Source organism: Calonectris borealis, chromosome 4, assembly GCF_964195595.1.
Source record: "Calonectris borealis chromosome 4, bCalBor7.hap1.2, whole genome shotgun sequence".
Lineage (NCBI taxonomy): Eukaryota > Metazoa > Chordata > Aves > Procellariiformes > Procellariidae > Calonectris > Calonectris borealis.
Window position 1 is genome coordinate 10,179,268 of NC_134315.1, and position 27,790 is coordinate 10,207,057.

Genomic DNA, 27,790 nt, shown 5'->3' on the forward strand with positions numbered 1-27,790 from the left:
ATTCAAATCAACTCATGTAACAACCTTAGGAGTGGGCTTTCCTGTGTCCGTGAACACATCTAACTCATTTGCTGGGGGACCTAAAGCAATCAAAGAGCATAGTTCAACCACCAGTCTCTGCAGCCCTCCTAGGAGAAAGCTCCTAAATTGTGGCTGTAAGTGGCATCTTAACACCCGTCAGTAGGGCTCTTGGCTAGAAGTGGAGTCAGAAGTGATTTACAAACAGTAATTCTTACAGAGTTTATACTTCAGCCTTTGCTAATTCCTGTAATAAAAGTGCAAGTTATATTGGCAAAAACATTCTTTGCCTTGTTTCTGTTAGCCCGACTGAAGGCCATAGGCTGTACCAGCACAACTCTTCCCCCTGAAGCCCTCCCCAAACTCCTTAGAAGTTTTTTTTTCTGATATTTATTATAACAGCAAGGTGTATGATTTCATCCCATCACAGCCAACATCCCCAGGACATCAAGGCTTTGCTGGTATACCTGGCTCAACCCAGTCCATGTCTGCATGCAGAAGCTCAGAATAGCATACAGGGGGTGAGACAGAGTTTAATGCACACTCAACTACAGCTGAATGCATGAGCAGCAATTTGCCTTTTTTCCTCAGGAACACACTAAATGAGCCAAGCTGTAACATGCTCTGTTGTAATTGGTTAATGACTTTAAAGTTCTAAAAAAACAACTCAGAAAATGAAGAGCATCTGCATAATGAAAGCTTGAAAAATAATATTTTGCACTTTTGATATCTACAGGTCTCAGTTTAAAGAAAAAGTGGAGCTATCAGATTCAGACAAGTAACAGCACACAATTGTTAAGCATCCTGCTTGCGGTCAAACAGAACACTTAATAGCTACAACACGGAACGCTGAGAACTCAGAAGTTATCTGAAGCTCCTGGGAGTTGTGTTAAACAAGGGTGGATATGAGATAAAATGCAGCTCCAAGTCTCAAACTGGACAGCCAAGACCAGTGCCTCCTTGCTATCTTCTTGTATTTTTGTACAGCATCTATAAAACCATTCTATATATGGCACAGACACACACCACCTTTTAAAACCTTTAAAGTTACAAATATGCCACAAAAAGCATCTTATTAATTTGACCAGTTTACAATAAACCACGAAAACTAATAAAAATATTTTTAAGATAAAGGCCTGAAGTTTACAGAAATACTGTTTTCCCAATAAGCTGAAATAATACTTCTGAGAGGAGGAGAAGAAACAGGTAGGAGAGAAAAACTGCTGCATTTCGAGAAGAATGACCCTGTGCATAGATGCAGCATTAAATGTAAAGGATCCTTTATCACTTTTTAGGATGGATTGTTTTCTTAAACCTAAAAAGTTTCAGATACTTTGCAACTGATTCCCACATTATCTTAATTCTTACACATTCTAGCATTTTTCTCCCACTATAATTATATAACCAAACTAAACCTTCTTTATATCAGTTCCTGACTGTCACTGTTACTACCCTCCTAAGGCATCAAATAGAATTTAGATATTTACTGTGCATTTCAAAGGCTTTCAACTTAGAGTAACACATCCAAACCCATTGATCAAACATTTCTCAAAACTAGTTTTGAGCTGAAATATAAATCTGAAGATACAATCTTTCAAGCAGGTCACCATGCAGTCTCAAGCAGAACCCTTCAAGACAGGGAGAACTAATGCTGACTGATGGCATAAATACCATTTTGAAAGAGCAAGACCAAGAGCAGGTGGGACAATCATCTTAGTTCACAGTAAACATGTAAATTCTGTGTGCTATTAGGATGGGCAAAACAGTCCAAGTCTGAATAAAAGTGTCACAAGACTCATTTGGGACTATGCTAAAGTATTACCTGTGACTGCAGTGTCTAGTAAGAATTTTTTCTTGGCTTCATGAGTTAATTGTCACTAAAAAATTCCAGTTCACATCCATAAAACAAACATTGCATTTTGAACACAGCACTTGATAGTGGATATTTTGTCAAGGCTGGCTATTAACATTCTACCCAGCATCCTAAGCTGCTCTCATTACACACACCTTTAAAAAAAACCAAAAAATTACAGCATTAATAAGCCTGCCAGAGATTACAGGTTGCAAAGTGACTTTTTTCATCAATATGCAAAAGGTATTGAAAGTAAACAGCATAGATCATTAAGGTTGGAAAAGACCTCGAAGATCATCGAGTCCAACCGCCAACCCAACACCACCATGCCCCTAAGCGTCTCATCTACATGTCTTTTAAATACTTCCAGGGATGGTGACTCTACCACTTCCCTGGGCAGCCTGTTCCAAGGCCTGACCACTCTTTCAGTAAAGAAATTTCTCCTAATATCCAAGGTAAACCTCCCCTGGCACAACTTCAGGCCATTTCCTCTCGTCCTATCGCTAGTTACTTGGCAGAAGAGACCAACACCCACCTCGCTACAACCTCCTTTCAGGTAGTTGTAGAGCGCGATGAGGTCTCTCCTCAGCCTCCTCTTCTCCAGGCTAAACAGTCCCAGTTCCCTCAGCCGCTCCTCATAAGATTTGGGCTCCAGGCCCTTCACCAGCTTCGTTGCCCTCCTCTGGACACGCTCCAGCACCTCCATGTCCTTCTTGCAGTGAGGGGCCCAAAACTGAACACAGGATTCGAGGTGCGGCCTCACCAGTGCCCAGTACAGGGGCACGATCACCTCCCTGCTCCTGCTGGCCACACTATTTCTGATACAGGCCAGGATGGCGTTGGCCTTCTTGGCCACCTGGGCACACTGCCGGCTCATGTTCAGCTGGCTGTCGACCAGCACCCCCAGGTCCTTTTCCTCTGGGCAGCTTTCCAGCCACTCTTCCCCAAGCCTGTAGCATTGCCTGGGGTTGTTGTGGCCGAAGTGCAGGACCCAGCACTTGGCCTTGTTGAACCTCATACAGTTGGCCTCAGTCCATCGATCCAGCCTGTCCAGGTCCCTCTGCAGAGCCTTCCTACCCTCCAGCAGATCAACACTCCCGCCCAACTTGGTGTCATCTGCAAACTTACTGAGGGAGCACTCGATCCCCTCGTCCAGATCGCTGATAAAGATATTGAACAGGACTGGCCCCTGTACTGAGCCCTGGGGAACACCGCTCGTGACCGGCCGCCAACTGGATTTAACTTCGTTCACGACAACTCTCTGGGCTCGGCCGTCCAGCCAGTTTTTTACCCAGCGAAGAGTGTACCTGTCTGAGCCGTGAGCCGCCAACTTCTCTAGAAGAATGCTGTGGGAGACAGTGTCAAAGGCTTTACTGAAGTCCAGGTAGACCACGTCCACAGCCTTTCCCTCATCCCCTAGGTGGGTCACCTGCTCATAGAAGGAGATCAGGTTGGTCAAGCAGGACCTGCCTTCCAGGAACCTGTGCTGGCTGGGCCTGATCCCCTGGTTGTCCTGCACATGGCTCGTGAGCACCCATGTGAGCGCAGAAACACAAGAAAAAAATTTTATAGTATTGTTTAGCCTTTTTGGACTCATTTGATGAGCAGGTTTGTTCACTGTAACTCTCAGCCCTTACAAAGGCTCTGATTAGCCATGGGAACTGCCCTGTGTGCCAATCAGTAACAGGCTGAATAAAACTAAAGCAAAAAAGAAAATGTACTGCAGACTTCCTTTTCTGGCTTTCAATAATTTCTCTTTACTCTGCTTCTGCCAGATTAATTCACCTGTTTAATTCCTGGACTTCACATTTACGTCTTGTAAATATGCAATTTTAACTTCACTGAGTGTACATCTCTAATTATGCTGATATGTAGCAATATGGTACCATAACTCCCTCAAGTAAAAACTGATGAAGCTGCATCTGGTTTGTTTTAAAGGGAACTTGAACAGAGCACTAAAATGCATCTAGTACCCTATTTATCTCGGGAGGTGTTAAGATACTGAGTGATGAAGATGACCTGCATTCTTCACTAAACATTTATCTGATGGTCTGGTAATTTTACTTAATGTTGAGTCTGCTCACCAACTTTAACTTTTAATTTTTCCTGTGTTAAAGTAGAAGCCCTGATACATCTCTGTTTATAGTTTAATGCATCTGCTTACCCACGCAGACAAACAGTTCCACAGTCAGATTGTATCAATTTGCTCACAAGAGGGAGTCTGTAATTAATAATAATATCCTCTACGGACAAATTAATACAGAATTCTTTCATTCTGTAACTCTCACTCTGTAAATACAGGTTACAGAGACACAATATTCCAAAGACACAAATTTCCAAATCCTCAAATATAGTCTCTCCGATAGTTTATCTATTCAGCTCAGCACAAGAATAGTCCGATAGTCAGAGTGGCATTAGCTCATTACACAAACCCTTTCTAAAAAGCAACAGCAGACACCACTACCATCAGCAGCCCATTTTCATAGTTGCTCTAAAAAAACCCCCCACAGTCTCACTTTATTTTTTTCCAGAGAGGTCCCGAACTTAGTTTAAAAGGCCAACTTGCACTTTCAACCCCACCAGCCTGATCAGGACTAGGGCTGGAAAGTACAAACAAGCTATAACACATACTAGTTTCTATCACTAGCGTCCTAACCATCTACATGAAGCCCTTAAAGATGCTTAAGCATCCTTTACCTTTAAATTCTTGGTAAATCCCTCCCTCTGAGCAGCAGACTAGGTCTTCTTACTTCATAAAACAGGTCTGGCCTCACATTCATCCTCTATCTGCAGTGGCTTTTTGATCCTAACCAGTATCAGCTGTCCTGTGAAAGAGTCTGTGGTGGGTTGACCCCAGCCAGCAGCCAAACACCCACCCTGCCTTTCACCCACTCCCTTCTCCCAGAGGATGGGGTGAAAAATAGAAGAAAGGCAAAAAGATTCATGGATCAAGATAATGACAGTTTAATAAGAAAAGCACAAAGGAATTCGTTCACTGCTCCCCATCAGCAGACAGATGTCCATTCGCTTCCTGGGAAGTGGGGCCCCAGCATGGGTAATGCTTGCTTGTGAAAACAAATGCTATAACCACAAACATGCCCCCGGCACCGCTCCTCCTTTCCCTGAGCTTCCACTGCTGAGCACAGTGTCATACAGCATGGAATATCCCTTTGGTCAGCTGGGGTCAGTTGTGCTGGCTGTGACCCCTCCCAACCTCTCGCCAACCCCCAGCCTACTCACTTTTTTTGCTGTGTTACCAGCACTGTCTTAGCCACCAATGCAAAGCACAGCACCATACAGGCTGCTATGCTGAAAGTTAACTCTCCATCCCACCAGACCCAGTACAGAGTTATTGCAAGATGTCTCTGAGCCTCCAGGTACCAGCGTAAGACTTGTTTCTTCAATCCCAGGATCCTGACTACAAAATAACTTTCCATCACTAACCTGAAAAATAGGAGGGGGAGGATGAGGACCTTTAAAAGGGACTCCCCATTTTTAAACAGGCATTTTCAGAAATTTTTTTAACATATTAACTGTACATAACTTCCTTAGCTAAAAGTCCGTGACAATTTCTTGAAGTCACTTCACATCTTCCCTACCACAGACCAGAGGACCAGAAATGCCAGAGGCAGGCTTGATAGAAAAAGCAGGCTCATAGCAGCGACGTATGATTTGTAAAGTGTGTGTTTTGTTTTGTTGGAGTTGTTGTTTGGTTAGTTAAAAAAAGCCAAAACACTATAAAGCAAATTCATCACAAGACACTTAGGCATTACTAGGCAGAAAGCAAAAGAGGAATGCAAGATACTCCTTAGTAAAGTTTTTATTATTCATTCTTTCCAGTCCTACCACTTTTGTGCAAGTCAGTTCAGACAACTTTGGGGTTATACTTTGGGTTTTATACTATCGTCCTCTTGCTTTCGAAAGTTATGAAGCCAGAGACACTTTTTTTTTTAACGTTAATGCTCCTCTTCTGGGGAGCAAGGGTATCCCAGATGTGTATTAATCTGGTTGCCAATTTAGGTGCTCATTGGTGCTGCACTCAAAATGCTGAACAAAGTTTGTACAGGCATTTCTTGGCTAGAGGAGATATATATTCAACAGAGTCTGATGTACACATTCAGTCTGGCTTGGTTAAACACAGGTTGCTCTCAAAACATTTTGTTACTCAGATTCAATTACCCTGCATGCAGTTACTGTCTCAAAGGACTTGTTCAGTAGAATATATTCAAAACTTGTATTCAATACTAAAGCCATGTATTAATGTTTGCTTCATGATAGGAGAAATGCAGAGACTCAACCATCTGTAACATTCAGATTCAGAGTTCTGCATATATTTCAAGTCACCTTATTGTGACTATTTTCATAAGTTAATACAAAAAAATTAAACACGAAACTTGGAAGACTTTATGTACCATCTGAGATCAGAATTAATGAACATTTTACTACGAATCTGGGACAGATTCAAATTTAAAGTGAACCACACTGTTTATTGCCAATATTCAAGTTAAACCACAACAACTACATTAACAATTTTGCCATCAGTTGGCATATAGTTAAGTCCCAGGATTTTTAATTAAAGTGGATTTGGAAGAGAATTCTTTAATCAAAACTATCAATTATCTGCTATACAAACTAACCAACTTTAGGCAGGTTTCATTATAATGGACATTAAAGATGAAGTACAAGGGGGAGGCTTTTACTTTTTTTAAATGCATCTTTGTACCTTTTGTTTTCTTCCACAGAATTGTGAAACCCTGAAGATGACAAACTAAGATGATGGGACATCTTTCTAAATAAACTTTGTCAGGATGCTTTTTCATTGTTAAATTCTGCTTAGCTAATGACAACCTATTCTCCACAATTTCCTCCTTGAGCCATTACCATAATAAAACTTGGTGACATTTAGAGCCAAGGAAATCCATCTGCTAACACATGGACAGCTAGTATCTTTGACAGCCTAATTTTCATCAAGGACAGGAGAAGAAATGATCTCTTGCTAACACCACATATATCACAAATGAGATCAGCCTGTGCTTTTCATTATTCTACATGGATTACATTCGGAAAGGAAAACGTACTGCTGCATTAATACATCTCATTGTGCATCAACATCATTTGTAACTGTACAAGTTTGAAGGCAGAAACAAGTACGTAAGGGAAAGGGATTTCTTAAGGGAAATCAGGAAATGAGCGGGAGATGACTCAACTGATGAAGTCAGATTTGTAACTTTCTTCTTATGTATAAATTCAAAGAGAATTCAAATTTAATTCATGTGTTTAAAAATTCAGAAGAGATGAAGATACACGTTAGTCCATAACAACAGGTCCCTATCCCAGCAGTGCCTACTTACAAACTCCAAAAGCACTATAAATGTTATAGGTTGTATAGAAGAGACAAATCTTCGCATAACCAATAGCATAGCCCCAGTTTGTATATTGAAAGACAAAAGCTCTTGTAAATTCCCTAAAGTACTGTAGAGAAAACAAAGAAACATATTAAGAAGTGAAACAAGGTGGACTTATTGAACATTTTGTCATACTGCCACCATAGGAAGCTCAGTCCCCCCATCCGGTTTCACCCATCTCTGGGGTAAGAGCAGCGCCAAACTCCCCTTCACACACCCTGTGTTATCCTGTGATCCTCACAAGCACATCACGTGCATTTAAAAAAAAAATATTAAAAATTTCACATCTCCCTCCTCAGGTCCATGTATAGCCATGGGTGTATCTACAAGGACACAGGCATATCTACAAGAAACATGCTAACCAAATAAATTTATTCTATGTTATCATAGAAATTAGAAAATAATTGTTATGAGATAGGAAGCAGGATTTTCTTCCACCTCATGCATCAACAGCATTGTTACCAGATTTCAATTACAAAAGTGTCTGCATCTCGTCTCTGCATCTCAAACCATCAAGTATTCAATATTTGAGAATACTGACCTAATCTTAGGTATAACAAAACAAACACAAATAAAATAAGCCATGATCATATAGAAAGAGGCTAATTCAGTGCAAATACATGATTAACAACTTATTTTGTTTGCAGGCTACTGTATGTTGTGGTCTCTGCATAAGTTCTTGCAGAACTTCTGGATCACCCCTTAGTAAACACATTAAGCTTAACCTTGCAATTCAATGCACTATGCCAAAACTTGCTAGAGGCAAGCTAAAATATCGTGCTGCTTTATAAATCAGTCCTTCAGTGGCAATAAAAGCCCACTAACAAAACTGCTGAGAGGATAAATGCATTTTAAAAAACGAAATACCTTTAGATCCCCCTAAGGGACCACACACAATACAAATTCATATTACTTAATTTAGTTCAACTTGAGAATCATCCTTCATGTCTATTCACACGCAAAAAGCTAAATAAAGGATGGTTGGGATCACTTCTGTCTTCTTTTCCTGCAGCCTGCAGTGGACACTAAAGAACACACAGCACATTTAAACAAAATCCCTATACCACCTATCATGGAAAAAAAATAAGAGAAAGGGACAACTACAGAAAATAAGATGTATTCAAGTAGCATACTGAGGGAAGAAAAACAAAAACAAGGTGTAACTTCTAATGAAAGTATTTTCTGTTCTCTTGGAGCCCCTGCACTTACATTTGCTTAAATGGTCTGGTTCTTTCAATCTACAGCTTGACAAGAGCCTTGCTTTAGTGGCTGACATGCAGCTACAAACCACTCCCGGAATAAAACAAATCTATCAGGATGGTAAATGCCATTAAAGTAAAATAGACGAATGAGAGAGATGTAACAGGAAAATATTTCTAACAATTTAGTGCCAAAATTGGCTAAGTGAAATTTTCCATTCTTTAAGCCACCAACTTTTGAATTCTTACCCCTTCTCTCACACAGTAATTTCTCTAGATGAGCAGAATACAAAAGGTTAAGAAAAAACTGAGTATCAGTTTTGAACACCAGTACCTGTGTTCAACTTACTGTCTTGAGAAAGTTTTGGATAGAAAATAAAAAAATACATTTAGTCCTATCTGGAATTTCTTTTAGTCCAGTAATAACCAGAGTTCTTACTTCAGGTTTGAAATTATCCTTATGCTAGTATGGTATAGGACAGTAGACTCAAGCATTTTTTTAAACAAATATACTCCAGGCTTGCATTTCCAAAGTTATAATTACATGAAACACTGACAGCTTTTATGACTGACATGGCAGTCAGACTTGATCTGTATTCCAAATTTCTCCCAATAGTTATGGACATGCAAATCATTTTACTTTTTCAATTATATACATGAATCTGGAATTATGTGAACTAGGCATAGTGAATCTATGACAATCACTTGCACGTTCAAAACGTGAATATTCAAAGTTATATCTTACAAACACATTGCAAAGTAGAGCAACATGCTCCTCTCACTGAGGAGTTATATGTTCTCCTGTTTCATAATCTTACATAATTACCAGAGTTTATTAGAATTTGTATTTATTTTTTTCTAAGTATATTTTTAAACTAGCAAAGGCTGACACTGATTTTTTTGTGTGTGTGCTCTCACTGAATAGCATGTCAAATATGCCATTTGAGATTTTAAATTTTTAGCCTTACAGTTTAAATTATTAGCCTTCAAAACCCTGCATGTGGATTTATAAGTGCTGTCTGAAGAATTCACTTGAGCAGCTTTAAAATACTCGGAAGGAGACAGCACAACATCTGTCCATGACAAGCTGCTGAAAACCAGGCAGCAAACCAAGCACTCTCCAAAGTTCCAGGAAAATCAGAAAATCTTGAACAGCTGTAAACAGTAAAGCAAGAACTGCTTTTAACTTTAAATCAAAGAAATATAAAAGCTTGTGATAAGGATATAGGAGTTGCTCCTTGAAGTTTACCAAATAAATGAGGCACAACTTACCTAGTCCATATCAACGTATTACAGCTTATTACTATTTTACTGATGAAGATATACTTGCGTCTTAAAATTAGATTAGATTTAAAATATGGGGAAAGCTTCATTGCTTTGCAAAACTAAATTGATCCTCCTCTGAGGAGTTCACTATGCAAATTCACAAGAGAAAAACTAGGCAGAGCAAACCTGTAGAAGAAAAAAGGACAATCAGATTTTAGGATTCTTTTGTCCATTAGGTTCATATCCTGAGCCTTCCCAGAGATTTCAACTGTCTTTTTGGGGTTTGTTTTGCTCGTAAGGAAACAAGAATAATGATATTACAACCATGAAAACTACAGAAAAAAGTGAAAAAGGCTTATAAGGTCAAACAGAGGTAAGCAGAGGGGCAGGGACATGAAAGAAAGAAGGGTATAAGAAATCCTGAAAATGGAATTCTAAAAGGAAATTCTAAAAGATGTTTAACTCCTGGTGAAAGCAGAAGGAAAAACATGAACAAACAACAAAACCAGCCTGGTTTTATTACTTAAAAGAAAACCGGAGTGTTTCAAGAAGAGAATGAAAGTATCACCTCTTTCAATATCAAGAAGAAAACTCAAAAGGCTTTTTCTAGCAATAATAAGTACAAGTAAAATGTTTTTGAATATGTTGCATTTAAAAAAAAGATCTCAAAACATGAATTCTTGAGCTACAAAATAAACCTTGAGTGAAACTTTACCTAAACACGCACAGTCCCGTGTTTTCAGTACCTCAAAGCAGTGTTCATCCATCAGACTTTCTTCTGTATAATAGATTCAACTACATTTTTCTTTTTCTGCCTTCTGCCAGAAAGCTGCCAAATCATACAAGATCGAAGTCAAGGAGGGGGAAGAAGAAAGAAAAAAAAAAAAAAATCACACAATCTTCAATTGCCTTCTCTTTTAATGTGTGATATCCTATGTTAGGCTGCACAACAGTTGAGGGATGATACATGGGAAAGATTTAGAGTAAGCCTTCAGGCTACCTGGGGGGGTTGCCACAGTGCAATTGACTCTTCCCTGCTCTGTAGCCCTGCATGTCAGAGGCATTGGTTGGCATCATACGAGGTTTGAGAGAGGAACAGATACGCAGCTCAGACAAACAGGAGTGCAATGCAGAAGCCATCTGCGTGAACCTGACGTTCAAAGCATGTGATGCAGGAAGTCTGCAAAAAATACAAACCTGATTCTGTAGAAGCAGCTCAGTGCCATGAGATCTGGGAAGAGCTGATGATGGAACTGAAGGAGACCCCTGCAAGGCTGGGCTGTAGACAAGTGCAGCTGAAGAGGTCTGGCAACATTAATTACAAGAACCATGTAATAAGGTACTTCTCAGATACACATCCTGACTTCCCATTTACTTCCTGGTGCTTTCAAAGCACTGACAGAGCCCTGTACCCATTACTGCAGGCGGCTGCTACTGCTCTTGCACCGTGCTGCAGTAACAGGGTGAAGTGAGGTGTTCAAACTGGAGCTTCCAAAATACAAATGCCTAGTGAGAGGCAACATGCTCAGGAGGAACCTGCACACAGTAATTACTTTCCCTGTCAGTCTAAAACAAGTCAAGCATAATCTTTCAAAAATTATACAAGTCCACCAACTTTTTTGTTTGTTCTTTTTTGTTATTGTTACCTTTTATTTTTTAAGATTGGGTGGTATTTAAGAGGCTGCTCCACTGTTGTTCTGAATATCCTTCCTTGGTTTTACTTTGGTCATGGAAGGGACAGTTTGTTATTGAAAACTTCATACCAAACTTCATACTCTTGTCCTGGTATTTGAGTAAATTGTATAAATAAAATTTAACTAGTTTTCATTTAAAATATAAAAGGAAAGGCTTATTCGAGCTGATTGACAGCTTGGAGGAAAGCAGAACTGCTAGTTTATCAGAGACACACAGGAGTGGTGGGAGGGAATTTTGATGTGAAATCACCATTTAAAATAAGGATCATCTAATTTAACTTGTGGCTGCCATGCAAGGAACTACTGAAGAATACTCTTCCTAACATCATTCACCTTCAAGACAAATTATTTCAGCTGGAGTGCCATGGGAAACAATACAGCCTTGAAGTGCCACAGTAAAAATAAAAATAGCATCCATAGCTTTCCCCCTAATATAGCAGATATTGACAAACTAGTTTTTACCATTAACTTCACAGGTTTGCACTGAACCTATTTTGTATCTTCTATTGACTTAAGAGAACCAGGTCTATACCGACATGGAGAAACATCATTTAAGTCACAACGGGCAGTGTTCAATCCTGCTCAGAAAAAAACACAAGTTATCATCATCTTACAGACTTAATGAAAAGAAACCAGAATTCATACCATAAGCTTCTTGAGCAAAATAAGATTTAAATGGCACACTTTCCCCTAATGGCAGCCACATGCAATGTTGTGGTGGGTTGACCCTGGCTGATGGTTTTAGAAATCGTGACCCATTGTGCTGCTGGTTTTAGAAATTATGTATTAGGTTACAGGGACTGGTGTCAGGAGTGGCTGAGGGAGCAAGCACAAACCACCAAAATATATTTGGAAGACAAATTTTTCAACTAAAAACATACAGGTGTGCCACACAGAATAACTAGGGATAAGGATACTCAGAATAAACAGTCTGCAACGTACACAAAGAGCTAACGCTCAGACCCCTTGCTTTGCTACCTTGCTATATGTTTAGACATTATGAGCAAAATGCTGATGGGAACTTGTGACTTGTGTATTTATCCATTACAAGACCTAAATTCTTGTCTTTACATGAAACGTAACGATGAACAACTACCACCATCTATCATCATCTCCCAGCCTCCAAAACTTGGTACAAATCAATATATATTGTTGATACTGCAAAGCAGTTTGTTTTTTTTGAAATGGCTTTAAACAAAGTGACTTGGAAAATGTGTGTGGCTTCCAGGAACTACCATAATGGTAATATCTTAATACCGGTATTACTAGTACAATACATGATGCTACAGAACCTTACTGTTTCAAAGGGGAAAAAAAAAAAAAGACACAAAACTCAATAAATATTTGTAGCTAGACTGGGGGAGATGAGAAGGGCTAAGATGAAGTTCCTACTCAGTCAGACACCTGAGTTTCACAAGGGTTTTGTGCTTATTTGTTTAAGGAAAAGGAAATAACACAAAACAAGCAAGGTCTCTTCTTTTACTCAAAAGATCTGCCAGCAACTGCAGCATCCCCTTTGCCCTAGACATCACCCAGGTTATAAAAACACAGAATAAATTCTCTCTCCCAGCTAACAGTATTTGTCTCATCTCGGTGCTTGTGCTTATTTCTCACCTTTCCAGGATGTGCTTTTCTCTCCCAACCTACCATCCACCTCAGGGCTGTTGTACATTGCTCTGAACTTCCTGAACATTTGGAGAGAGAAAAAGCTTTAGCATTTTCACTCATAAATAGGGGAACAAGATATGCCTAGCATGCTAAATTAATCCCATGAGCAGGTTAGCTACAGACAAGTTTTTTTTATGATTACATAGCAGGAAAAAAAACCCAACAAAATAAGAACCCCAAACCAAAAAACAACCAGGCATTCCCATCAGGGAGCAGCAGGGAGGAAAGCAAACAACACAAGCTGGGTATTACCGTCTGACAGCAGAGAGCTGACCTTTCAATATTAAACAAAACCTCCTACATATGCTGGAGTTAGGTAGGGTATGTGGCTCAGGCAGGAAAACAAAATGAAGGAAATAGTTTATGTGTCTGTTACGATAGGTAAGAGGGAGGCAGTGGAAAACAGTGCCAAATAAGTATACATGGTCACAGTAACCAATTAGGGTACTACTTTGAGTGACCATATGAATCTAAATGCAAAGGGGAAAAAAATTATTTGGAACAGTCAATGAAAGTACTGAATTAAGAGAAAAATATGACAGCAGTCTGCTCAAAGTGTTTTATATCCATGGATGTACAGGAAGGCTGTATCATATTGATGCTATGCCAAAAGCATTTGCGAAAAAAAAAGACACAGATTAGAGGCGAAGTCTACTCAGAGTCTGAAATGGCACAGCAGAGAGAATCGAGGGAAAAATCGGGATGGTGGGACTATCCAAATAAAGATCAAGAAACATGGTAAGCAAGAGCTAACACAGAAAAACACTGCAAAGTACCGGACACATGTTCAACTTTAACTGAAATGCTCAAGAAACTTTTTTCAATATAGTGAGTTTGTTCACTCATCCTCTTTCCAGGATAGAAAAAGCTACAGGCAGCAGACAACTAGAGCAAAGACATCCTCTTCCTTTCTAGGTCCCCGTGGCTCAGAGCTCGGGGCAGGCATGCCGGCACCAAGTTCTCCTGCAGAGCAGGCTCTCCCCAGCATTTTGCCTACAATCAAGTATGAAGCAATTTAATTGCATCTTTTCAGTGAATTGAGATGTTAAATAAATACAGGAGTAAAAAGAAAAAAAGCTTTAAGACAAGAGGGTTTTTTTTTTTAATACAGTGAAATTTCCTCCTTATAGCTGGGTGTAGTGTGCCAAGTTTATTTTTAAAATGCCTTCAGGGCTAAACCTCAGAAAATAGAGCTTTGCAGATGAGAATACCACTAGTTCCTTTAAAGGCGCATACAAGAAGCTATATAGTATCAGGAGTCACAAATGGAAAAATCACAGAAAATAAAATTATTTTATATTGGTAGAGAAATTGGAGTGTTCAAAAAGACTAACACTACCTTACACTACAGAGTACCTACCACACTATCTGCTACCGTTAAGGGAATTTCAGGAATATTTCCATTATAATACTTATGTTTTCAATTTATCCCAACTCTCCAGAGCAAGCTCGCAAATCAATATTTTTCAGACAACATCTCTGACAGTAAGCAATCTTGCCCCATCCCTCCCCCCCAAAAAAAAAGGTTTAAGCAGAAGGGGCTCAGTTATGTTAAAGCAAGTGAGAAAAAAAATAGCCTTTTCTCACAAAGAAAAATAATTCTTGAAGTGTAAAAAACAATTACAAGCAGTTCTAGCAGTAATAATTCTGAACTCAGAGATGAAGTCTGGCACGTTAATATCCACCTCTGGGAAAGCCAAGAGACAAGCAAATTGCTCCACAAACCTCTCTAGCTTACTGCTAGCTATGATGACTTTATGACAACTTACTGTAACTGTATGCTTTTAAAAAGCACAGAGCAGAAGCTACTGTGAAGCTGAACTTTATTTTACAGTAATATTTACAGTATTTTGCAACTTTCATAGTGACCTTGCACCTGCAAGGAAAAATCTACCTGGCATTTGGTCTTTACCAAAAGCACCACATTTCAAGGTTCACTTTTAGGGTATTTTAAGATATTGTTTCTGTTAAAGATTGCAGTTTCCTCACAGATACATTTCTATGAAATTTAAACGCTTTAAACACTAGCACAGGTTATTTTGTCACAATACAAAAATCAACATATATCAGAATGAGAATGAACTCCTGAATACTTTAGAGAACTACCTTTATTTGATAAAGGAATGAAGAAAAGTGGAAGCTTCAACACATAGAGCAAAGTTTTTCAGAAGAGGTCACTTGGGAAACCTATTTTTGGATGGTCAACTTTTGACATCTTTAAAAGGACTTTCCTTCAAATCAAGATGAACACTTACATCTACAGAATAGGATCTTTTTAAGAGAAAGTCAGGCATGTAATATATTAATATGCCTGAATTTTCACAAATGTTTGTAATCTCCTTGCCTGTTCACTGGACCAAATGTTTCCTTTCCAGACCCTCTCACAACTAGTTATAAACAAAAGCAAACATAAAAGCAAGCATTCAGAAATCTTCTCATTTCCTGATAAAAGTGACCATTGCCAGTTTTCAGAAAGACAAGGACAAGGGAGAAAAGAGACTTTCAAGCCATTCAATATATTGTCTTAGAATGATTCTAAATACTCTTTATTTTATACTTGCAATAGAACCATAATTCTATCTTTCTTTTTTCCCTAAGGTCATAGAATCATAGAACCATTAAGGTTGGAAAAGACCTCTAAGATCACCAAGTCCAACCGACAACCCAACACACCATGCCCACTACACCATGTCCTTAAGCGCCTCATCTACACGTCTTTTAAATACCTCCAGGGATGGGGACTCTACCACTTCGCTGGGCAGCCTGTTCCAAGGCCTGACCACTCTTCCAGTAAAGAAATTTCTCCTAATGTCCAATCTAAACCTCCCTTGGCACAACTTGAGGCCATTTCCTCTCGTCCTATCGCTAGTTACTTGGCAGAAGAGACCAACACCCACCTTGCTACAACCTCCTTTCAGGTAGTTGTAGAGCGCGATGAGGTCTCTCCTCAGCCTCCTCTTCTCCAGGCTAAACAGTCCCAGTTCCCTCAGCCGCTCCTCATCAGACTTGTGCTCCAGGCCCTTCACCAGCTTCATTGCCCTTCTCTGGACACGCTCCAGCACCTCCATGTCCTTCTTGCAGTGAGGGGCCCAAAACTGAACACAGGATTCGAGGTGCGGCCTCACCAGTGCCGAGTACAGGGGCACGATCACCTCCCTGCTCCTGCTGGCCACACTATTTCTGATACAGGCCAGGATGCCATTGGCCTTCTTGGCCACCTGGGCACACTGCCGGCTCATGTTCAGCCAGCTGTCAACCAGCACCCCCAGGACCTTTTCCTCCGGGCAGCTTTCCAGCCACTCTTCCCCAAGCCTGTAGCGTTGCATGGGATTGTTGTGGCCGAAATGCAGGACCCGGCACTTGGCCTTGTTGAACCTCATACAGTTGGCCTCAGTCCATCGATCCAGCCTGTCCAGGTCCCTCTGCAGAGCCTTCCTACCCTCCAGCAGATCAACACTCCCGCCCAACTTGGTATCATCTGCAAACTTACTGAGGAAGCACTCGATCCCCTCGTCCAGATCGCTGATAAAGATATTGAACAGGACCGGCCCCAACACTGAGCCCTGGGGAACACCGCTCGTGACCGGCCGCCAACTGGATTTAACTCCGTTCACCACAACTCTCTGGGCTCGGCCGTCCAGCCAGTTTTTTACCCAGCAAAGAGTGCACCTGTCTAGGCCGTGAGCGCCAGCTTCTCTAGGAGAATGCTGTGCGAGACAGTGTCAAAGGCTTTACTGAAGTCCAGGTAGACCACGTCCACAGCCTTTCCCTCATCCCCTAGGTGGGTCACCTGCTCATAGAAGGAGATCAGGTTGGTCAAGCAGGACCTGCCTTCCATGAACCTGTGCTGGCTGGGCCTGATCCCCTGGTTGTCCCAGACATGGCTCGTGAGCGCCCTCAAAACGAACCCCTCCATGATCTTCCCTGGCACCGACGTCAGGCTGACCAGCCTGTAGTTCCCCGGATCCTCCTTCCAGCCCTTCTTGTAGACACATTGGCAAGCCTCCAGTCGTCCGGAACCTCCCCAGTTAACCAGGACTGCTGGTAAATGATGGAGAGTGGCTTGGCAAGCTCCTCCGCCAGCTCCCTCAGTACCCTCGGGTGGATCCCATCTGGCCCCATAGACTTGTGAACGTCCAGGTGGCGTAGCAGGTCGTTAACTGCTTCCTCTTGGATTATGGGGGGTTTATCCTGCTCGCCGTCCCTGTCTTCCGGCTCAGGGGGCTGAGTACCCTGAGGATAACTGCTCTGACTATTAAAGACTGAGGCAAAGAAGGCGTTAAGTACCTCAGCCTTATCCTCCTCCTTGGTGGCAAAAGGTCATAGTTATGTCAGGGACTTTAAAAGGAACTTTGAGTTTGCCAGGTTTTACCAGCCTGCTTCCAAAAATGAGGGTCAATTTTTTGTACTTACCTCTTATTCAATATTCAAAACACTGCACACATTAAAAAGGTAACCATAAAAACAGTCTCAAATGTAATGAAAAAGATCATATGGTGCAACATTATTGTAAAGAGATTGCTATAACTAATTTCAATGTGTATGTTCCACAAAAAGCTTAATGTTGTTCATAGAATTCATCATAAGATACGGACATGAAATTCCAAGGCAAAGAGCTTTTCTTATCAAAGAGCTTTGTCTTCTCAAGCAACACACAAGATTTTAGCCAGAGAAACTTCTTCCATCAGTCAACCCACAGAGGAGGAGGTTAGACTGCTAGTCAATTTAGAAGAGCAACTACTGAGCAAGACTGGGTTAAGAGAAGCAGGTTACAATCTCAGCTCAGGTTTTAGCAAGTCCTTTATCCTTCATTTCAATTTTCCACTGGAGATTAGGTTTATCTTCATCTGTAGATATGAAAGCTCTTGAGAGGAGATGTACTGCATAGGTTTTAATCAATAAGGTGCAATTTAAAACTTAATTCCTCTAAAGTACATTAAAAAAGCACAAGAAAGGGGATTCAGTTCTTCAAATCTAACCGCATGCATTTGTACCTCAAACACAAGTCTCAATACACAAAATAGAATTTTATAGAAAGACTGCTGCCTTCTCTCTTACCTAACAAGAAGAGCCTACTAAATCAGACCACTAAGGAAAGAGAAGAATAAAGAACTATTTCATTCTTCCTTGAAGCATGCACAAAAACTATTAAACCAGCAGGCTAACATCAATCCTGAAAAAAACATTCAACTTCAGGTATTTTGTATACATGCTTACTTCTACAGACTCATCTTTAAAAATGAGTGGGTTTACATATTCATTTCTCTTGAAAAAGAGAAATTTTCCTTTAACAAAATTAAGATTATGAATAGTTTATATCAATAATATTTTTTTTAATCCACTGAATCCTTAACACAAAGGCAGCACAAGGCTTCAGAAGTGACACGGAAGCCAAAACCAGAACAAGCCACAGAGGAAAGTGTAACTAGCACTGAACCACACCTGACTTTCCTGAGACCTAAAATGCAAAGAAAAGCATGAGAGAGTACCTTGCATGATCTTCTCCCAAGCATCAGAGTTTAAATGCTCGTAAGAGTAATGGTGGAAGGTCAGAAAAATACTCAAACCAGCCACAGGAAATACTCAAAAAGTATATGATTTCTGAGCAATCAGATCAGAGTTTAAATACTGTTACAACTATAATGCAAGTAATTTTTATTTTAGAAGTAGTTCCTAGGAGTCCTTATTAACAATTACATTAACTGCAGATAAAAGAAAGACAGGAAAAATACAGGTATAAACATTATACCGCAGCATGTGGATTCCCTTTCAGGCCATACAGCTCCCACACTACCCTCCTATGTCTGCTTGAGATTGGGCAAGTTTCTTTATGAACTTGCTGAACACATCCAGCAGACAGCTTTAGGATTCTCAAAATGTTATTTTTATTCAATCTGTTCTGTTGTACTTTTTTTGCAGCATTTAAGTATTAGCCAACATTGCAAACTTTTCCAGGGTGTTTTTTTTGTTTGGGGTTGGTTGCTTTGGGTTTTTTTGGTCACAGCTATGTTGTTTCTTAATATTGAAAAAACAAAGCATATGAAAAGCTAAAGTGAGAATGAGAGAAAAAACCCTTCTGATGATGCAGTATACTCATGATACCCCAATCCGCAGCATACTAGGGGCTCTGTCAGAGTTTCAGTGGAGGCAACTCTACAATTACAAGATTTTTGCCTTCTGTGTCTCAGCCTTACAGAGCATGTTTTTGCCAAAACAGCTTCAGCTGATGAAGCTTTATGCTATTCATGCTATACAGAAAGCTAAGCAAAACGCAGTCACTGTAACAGTCACGATAAATCCAATGCAGAATCTGACACAGCAAATAATCTTATAGACCATTGTTTTGTACTTAAACCATTCCAAAATTACAATAGTCATGAAAGTACAAATTGCTTATAATAGTCAAAGCTGGAATAAATATATGAAATCCCCATTCCTCTTGCTGCAAAGCTGCTTATTGAAGTTATTTGTAATGTGCATCATTCGAACTTCCAACTTGGGTGTTTCTTCAAACACCACATTCACTGTTTCTAAATGTAGTCTGCTTGTCTGAAATTTTTAACCAAGATACAAAAATCAATGTTATATAAAGCACTCTTTCCTGATACTGATGATGCATAATATGAGTCACCACTTCAAAGCCTCCAACACACCACACAAGCCACATTCTTTTAAGTCACAAATAAACCCTAAAGTGGTTTGTCCTGTCTTGCTTCTAATGAAGCATCCTCAGTTCCCAACAGCAAATTGTAGCTTTGTCAGTCAGGAGAAACTAAGCTCTATAAGCAGAAATGAAAGCTTCTAAACAATACATACATCTCCTTTAACTCAAAATGCAAATATTTCCCAGACCTGTTATTTTTTAAGCTTTTGAAAAAAAAAGGCTAGAAAAAAACAAGTCACCAGTGAAATGTTAATATTGTATCTGTGTTGATTTCTTTTTCAGGATTTTTACAGTGAATTTGTGGTGTGGTTCCATGATCTGTAACAGAAGGCAGGGGGGAAGAGAGGGGAGAGAAGAGGGTCAGAGCATCTGAAAGTTTAGGCACACAAACAAAACTTGTGTGTTCATCAAGAAGATGAACTTGCCCTTCATCTGGCTTTATGGTGACTGCTGTGCACACTCTTTGCCAGCTGCAAATGCCAGGCAGTCAGAGGTAATGATTCACTCAACAGAAGCAGTTATGCTAAATAAAATAACTTCACTGTTGCCAGAATTACTAGACATCTGATCATGTGCAATAATCCATCGGTATTACTTGGCCCTGAAAAATCGGAAGAGGGGAAACCCTTTTATTTGAACAGAAAAAAAAAAATTGAAAGTTATTCTTGCTCAGGAAATGATCAATCCTTCTTGGCTGGTGACAACTTCATCAATGGGAAATTCTCTCTCATTGAGTTTCAAGCATGTACACACCCTGTCCATACCTGAGCTGTACACACACCTGCACATGATGTTTACTACTGTCCAGCCAGACCTCTGCTTCAGCACAGGTAACAAATGCTGCAGACATGGGCCATGAAGAGCCCAGCACTGAGAGGCCACTGTTGCAACAGTCCAGTTAGAAGCCCACCCAGATTCATAAGATTTTTTGACCTAACAGTGACAAGAACTCCTTCCTTTAAAAAAAAGTTTCCTGGAAATCATGCTGCCTGCCTTTCAAAAATCACCACTGAACAGTTTATATACCAAGGTTTTTAATCTTCTGATTAACTTATCTGCTTAAGCTTCCCCAAAAATATGGACTCTGAAAACATACACTGGAAGAATGCAAGTACTGTAGCATGATGACATCTGATGGTAGTGCAACTGCTTTAGTTGAGGAGAAAATTCAACAACTATATTATATGTACAGCTATAAATTGAATAGCTCATTAGCTAACAATAAATAAGGTTTGTAAGTAAGTATCTACTATCTTCCCAGTAGATAGTCCCCCTCAAGTATACCTCACAATTTCCAAGTACTACATTGTTATTACAAAACTGTAATAATCTGGTCAAGAGATGGATATAGATAAATGCATACATCTATACACACACACGTCTACAACCAAACGCACCTGAGGGAGTCACAAGAGAATGGCAACACTTTGCATGGCATTTCCAAACAACAAGAAAGTGAAAGGATGCCCAGACCAACTGAAGCAGCTTTGCGAATGGAAAAGCCGACAGATGCCATGGCTCATCCCAAACCCACAGAACTGAGTGATACAGCACAAACGAGAGATGATGCTCCACTGGAAGAAGTAAATCTCAACAGAAAACAATGGAATTTCCTTTCCTAGGAAACTATTTCTGTCATCTCTTGCCATGAGAGGGACCAGTGTGCACGAAGTGCATCTCTACATGTAAGGACTCAGAACAGAGAAGCAGCACTAATGAGGTGCTTACAACTGTCCAAATTTATTCTCCCCAGGGGATCATTTTAGAAGAGAAAGTATACAGTAACAGTACAAACATTCAATCAAAAATATGTTCTAACACATTTTCATCTTTTTCCTTCTTTAAGGGGAATAATTCCAATTGGAGCAAGATCACTATTCCTCTTTTGATTTCCAATGTCACAATCTGTAAAGGTCTTGCCTTTTATCACTGAAGCAAAAGCTAAAAATGTTATCTATGTATATTGGATCATCTCTAATAAATACTGATGGTGTTATACACTGTAGAAGTAGCTTTATTCTTGTTTCTACTTAGTCTATTTTGAAAATTTAGCAATTACATTTCTCAGCTGTGTTCACATGATTTCTGGTAAGGCCATCCTGAAAGCCATGTGAAATTCTAGGCTATGAAAAATATTGTTTCTTCAAGAAAGTATTGTTTTGTGATGAAATACAGTGTTATTAACTAGTGTTAATAATGTAATTTGTAATTTACAAGTATTGAAAGATTTTTTTTGGTCAAATATTATAATTTTTCACATCCAAGCTTCTATGGCAATTGAGCCAAAACCAGTGAAAAAAGAGCAAGAGGTAGTATGTGTCAGTAATGGCAGTCAGTACTCAAGTACTTATCTTCAGTATGTTGACTGCACCGAATTTTACAAGGAGATCCTCACATTTCTAGCCATATTTTTTTGTTGTTGTTTTTTTTTTTAAAAAACTAAGTCTTAAGCAGACATTATAATCTTTTATTGTAACCAGAGCACAGGTGGAAAGCTAGCTGAGATGCCTAACATGCTTCTTTGCATTCTAATGTGAATTTATAATTTCAAAGTTAGTAACAGATTAAGGAACATTCCTGCTCACTATTTTCTTGCTTGATTCCTTCCTCAACCCCCACTCCCTTCTTTTTGCTCTGCAACTTCAGTTCCAGCACAGTTCAACTGCAACATCGCTAGAGAGATGTGAGGTGCAGGGAAGATAAAAATACAAGGAGGTTAAATAGTCATGATTAACATGAGACCCTAATATTGCCTTAGGAACAGAAATTCTGAATATGTCTAAAGATATACTAGTATCTAAACAAAAAAAATACAGAGTTTGTAACTCTCCAACAGTTTTCCACATAGCAGAAAGACCAACTCATCCCCCTATCCTGAAAAACGCCATGAGCATTAGCCAATATAACATTCTAAACTCAAACTTGCTGATAAAAAGAGTTCAGCTTCCTTCCACTAGGAAGCAGTGTTAAACCAACAAATAAATGGTTGGGATGAAGTGACCTAGCTCTAGACTACATTCAGTGAAATGAGCAATACTCATTTCAGTATAGCAATCCAGCAAAATTAATGTCACTTCTCATTGCCTAAAATGACTAGTGTCATACAAAGCACTGAACTCAAGTTCCTTGGTATACAAGAAGAAATATGACAGATTGCTAACAGACCTGTATTAATATTCACTGAAGAAGGGGAGACAAGCTTTACAAGGGACAGACCTCACTCTATAGTCCATCAGTATGTAGAATTTGGTACTTCAGATCAAACCGAGAAAGCCATATATAGATTTAAATAAACTACGTACAGCTAGCACATTATGGATTCGAAATTGCAAATTACAGAATTTACCATTATCACACTTTTTTAAAACTTACACCGTGTCAGAAAACCTACTCCAGAACTACACTGTACTACTAATTTAACTTATTCTTAGGTAAAAGAAAGAGGACAATGCAATCAACTCCTATGAACATTACCTACTGGTTTTATTATCTTAGTTCCTGGATGGATTACTTTCTAGAATAAGTGACTAGTTTATAGCATCAGCACTAAATTCAGTCTAAATTATTAATGCTCCTAAAACTAGAATAAACTATGGTGAAAACTGACGACTCAAAACAAGTCAGTACAACCTTGGTAAAGTAAGTAAAAAAATTCAGTATATGTTAAAATGAAAATGCTACTACATTAACCTCAAGAAATATCTGCAACCACAGTTAAAATTTACATACCCCATACAACTAACCTTCTTCAGGTTCAGTTCTTTACTTCCCTTTCTCAAAAAAGATAATGACAGTTTAAAACCCAGGGCACCCGCCATTTCGTTTCATTCGAAGCCACCGAGGCGAAGGGCTCCGGAGCGGAGGATCGCGCCGGGGGACCCTTCCTGAAGCGGCGAAACCGCGGCGAAAACCGCGAAGGCAACAGCGCAGGGGAGCGAGAGGGTGCCCCAGCCCCCCTCCCCCGAGCCGGCGGAGCGAGCTCCTGACGGGCGGCAGCTCTGACTCAGCGTGGGCGGGGCCAGGAGGGACGGCGGCCGAACCCCCTCAGGTACAAGAGCAGCCCCCAGGGAGCGCGAGCGACCCGGAGCGCGGCGAACAGGGCGGGCAAACAGGGCGTGGCGCGTCAGAAGGGCGTGGCGCGGCAGTTTGCGCGGCAGTTCGCGCCGGCAGGGCGTGCGAGCAGGGCGCAGCCCCCCTCCAGGCTCCAGAGGCCAGCTCAGCTCGTGGTCGTTGCCCTCCCAGAAGAGGACCTGGCCATGGTATCCACTCGGCCAAAAGCCATCGCCAGGAGAAACGTGGCGACCCAGACGGAGCCCCTACGCAAACACACATCTGTCCAGGCCTCCGGCTGCAGGGAGTGCCTGAGGCTGTCCCTGGTACAGGAGGGCAGCAGAGACGACGCCTGCGTGCGTTGCGACCAGGTGGATGATCTGCTCAGCCTGGTGGCAGAGCTGAAGGAGGAAGTGGAGAGGCTAAGGAGCATCAGGGAGTGCGAGAGAGAGATAGATTGGTGGAGCCGCACCCTGCCATCCCTGAGGCGAGGGCAGCACACGGAGGCTCCGCAAGAAGCGGAGGAACCCCTGCCCTCTTGCCACCAGGCAGAAGGAGGAGACCCAGGCGACGGAGGGGAATGGACACAGGTCCCTGCTCGGGGCGCCAGGCGAACCCCCGGCCGGCCTTCCTCGCCTCAACCTTCCCAGCTGCCCCTACACAACAGATATGGGGCTCTGGAACTTGAGGGCCAGACGAACGAGGACGAAGATGAAGGCCCATCCAGGGGGTTGCCCGAGGAGAGGCAGCCAGCCCCACAAATTACGACTGCCTCCGCTAAGAAAAAAAGGAGGGTAATTGTCATTGGTGATTCCCTTCTGAGGGGGACCGAGGGCCCAATTTGTCGGCCGGACCCATCCCACAGGGAAGTCTGCTGCCTCCCTGGGGCCCGGGTGAAGGACATTACTAGGAAACTCCCTAGTCTCGTGCAGGCCTCCGATTACTACCCGCTACTGGTTATACAGGCTGGCAGTGAGGAGGTTGCAGGGAGAAGTCCCGAAGGGATCAAAAGGGACTTCAGGGCGCTGGGGCGACTGGTAGGAGGATCGGGAGCACAGGTAGTTTTTTCCTCGATCCCTTTAGTGGCGGGGCGGAACACCGAAAGGAACAGGAAAACTCATCGGATCAACACGTGGCTCAGGGGCTGGTGCCATCAACAGAATTTTGGCTTCTTTGACCACGGGGAGGTTTACATGGCACCGGGCCTGCTGGCGACGGACGGAGTTCAGCTGTCTCGCAGGGGGAAAAGGATTCTCGCGTGTGAGTTGGCCGGGCTCATCGAGAGGGCTTTAAACTAGATTCGAAGGGGGACGGGGATAAAACCAGGCTCTCTAGAGAAGAGCCTAGGGACCGCACGCCATTGTCGGGGGAGAAATCGGCAGCCCAGCTCAAGTGCATCTATACCAATGCACGCAGCATGGGCGGCAAACAGGAGGAGCTGGAAGCCATTGTGCAGCGGGGTAGCTATGACTTAGTCGCCATCACGGAAACGTGGTGGGATGAGTCGCACGATTGGAGTGCTGCAATGGACGGCTATAAGCTTTTCAGAAGGAACAGGCGAGGAAGGAGAGGCGGTGGAGTAGCCCTGTATGTTAGGGAATGCTTCGACTGTCTAGAGCTCAATGATAGTGATGACGAGGTCGAGTGCTTGTGGGTAAGGATGAGGGGGAAGGCCAACAAGGCAGATATCCTGCTGGGGGTCTGTTATAGACCACCTGGCCAGGAAGAGGAGGCAGACGAAATATTCTACCAGAGGCTGGCAGAAGTCTCCCAGTCGCTAGCCCTTGTTCTCGTGGGGGACTTCAACTTTCCGGATGTCTGCTGGAAATATCACACGGCAGAGAGGAAACAGTCGAGGAGGTTCCTGGAGTGTGTGGAGGATAACTTCCTGACGCAGCTGGTAAGCGAGCCCACCAGGGGAGATGCCTCGCTTGACCTGCTGTTCACGAACAGAGAAGGGCTGGTGGGAGATGTGGTGGTCGGAGGTCGGCTTGGGCTTAGCGACCATGAAATGGTAGAATTCTCGATACTTGGTGAAGTAAAGAGGGGGGCCAGCAAAACCGCTACCATGGACTTCCGGCGGGCGGACTTTGGCCTGCTCAGGACACTGGTCGAGAGGATCGCTTGGGAGACGGTCCTGAAGGGCAAAGGGGTCCAGGAAGGCTGGACGTTCTTCAAGAAGGAAGTCTTAAAGGCGCAGGAGCGGGCTGTCCCCATGTGCCGCAAGAAGAACGGGCGGGGAAGGCGACCGGCCTGGCTGAACGGGGAGCTCTGGCTGGGACTCAGGGAAAAAAGGAGAGTTTATCACTTGTGGAGGAAGGGTCAGGCAACTCAGGAAGAGTACAGGGATCGCGTTAGGTCGTGCAGAGAGGAAATTAGAAAGGCAAAAGCCCAGCTAGAACTCCACCTGGCCACTGTCGTGAGAGACAACAAAAAATGCTTTTATAAGTATGTTAATGACAAAAGGAGAGCCAAGGAGAATCTCCATCCTCTATTGGATGCGGGGGGGAACGTTGCCACCAAGGACGAGGAAAAGGCTGAGGTACTCAACGCCTTCTTTGCCTCAGTCTTTAGTAGTCAGAGTGGTTATCCTCAGGGTACTCAGCCCCCTGAGCTGGAAGACAGGGACGACGAGCAGGATAAACCCCCCATAATTCAAGAGGATGAAGTTCATGACCTGCTATGCCACCTGGATGTTCACAAGTCTATGGGGCCGGATGGGATCCACCCGAGGGTTCTGAGGGAGCTGGCGGAGGAGCTTGCCGAGCCGCTCTCCATCATTTACCAGCAGTCCTGGTTAACTGGGGAAGTCCCGGACGACTGGAGGCTCGCCAATGTGACTCCCATCTACAAGAAGGGCCGGAAGGAGGATCCGGGGAACTACAGGCCGGTCAGCCTGACCTCGGTGCCGGGGAAGATCATGGAGCGGTTGGTTTTGAGGGTGCTCACGAGCCATGTGCGGGACAACCAGGGGATCAGGCCCAGCCAGCACGGGTTCATGGAAGGCAGGTCCTGCTTGACCAACCTGATCTCCTTCTATGACCAGGTGACCCGCCTAGTGGATGAGGGAAAGGCAGTGGATGTGGTCTACTTGGACTTCAGTAAGGCCTTTGACACTGTCTCCCACAGCATTCTCCTAGAGAAGCTGGCGGCTCACGGCCTAGACAGGTACACTCTTCGCTGGGTAAAAAACTGGCTGGACGGCCGAGCCCAGAGAGTTGTGGTGAACGGAGTTAAATCCAGTTGGCGGCCGGTCACGAGCGGTGTTCCCCAGGGCTCAGTTTTGGGGCCGGTCCTGTTCAATATCTTCATCAATGATCTGGACGAGGGGATCGAGTGCTCCCTCAGTAAGTTTGCAGACGACACCAAGTTGGGCGGGAGTGTTGATCTGCTGGAGGGTAGGAAGGCTCTGCAGAGGGACCTGGACAGGCTGGATCGATGGGCCGAGGCCAACTGTATGAGATTCAACAAGGCCAAGTGCCGGGTCCTGCACTTCGGCCACAACAACCCCAGGCAACGCTACAGGCTTGGGGAAGAGTGGCTGGAAAGCTGCCCAGAGGAAAAGGACCTGGGGGTACTGGTTGACAGCCGGCTGAACATGAGCCGGCAGTGTGCTCAGGTGGCCAAGAAGGCCAACGGCATCCTGGCCTGTATCAGAAATAGTGTGGCCAGCAGGAATAGGGAGGTGATCGTGCCCCTGTACTCGGCACTGGTGAGGCCGCACCTCGAATACTGTGTTCAGTTTTGGGCCCCTCACTACAAGAAGGACATGGAGGTGCTGGAGCGCGTCCAGAGGAGGGCAACGAAGCTGGTGAAGGGCCTGGAGCACAAGTCTTATGAGGAGCGGCTGAGGGAACTGGGGTTGTTTAGCCTGGAGAAGAGGAGGCTGAGGGGAGACCTCATCGCACTCTACAACTACCTGAAAGGAGGGTGTAGCGAGGTGGGTGTTGGTCTCTTCTCCCAAGTAACTAGCG

The 27,790-nt window shown here is 42.5% G+C and overlaps 1 protein-coding gene across 7 annotated transcripts in view; it reads right to left on the reverse strand.

Annotated features, from left to right (window-relative positions):
* ZFYVE28 (zinc finger FYVE-type containing 28) overlaps positions 1 to 27,790 on the reverse strand; it is a 170,962-nt gene that overhangs the window by 112,583 nt on the left and 30,589 nt on the right. The gene's annotated exons all lie outside the window — the stretch shown is intronic.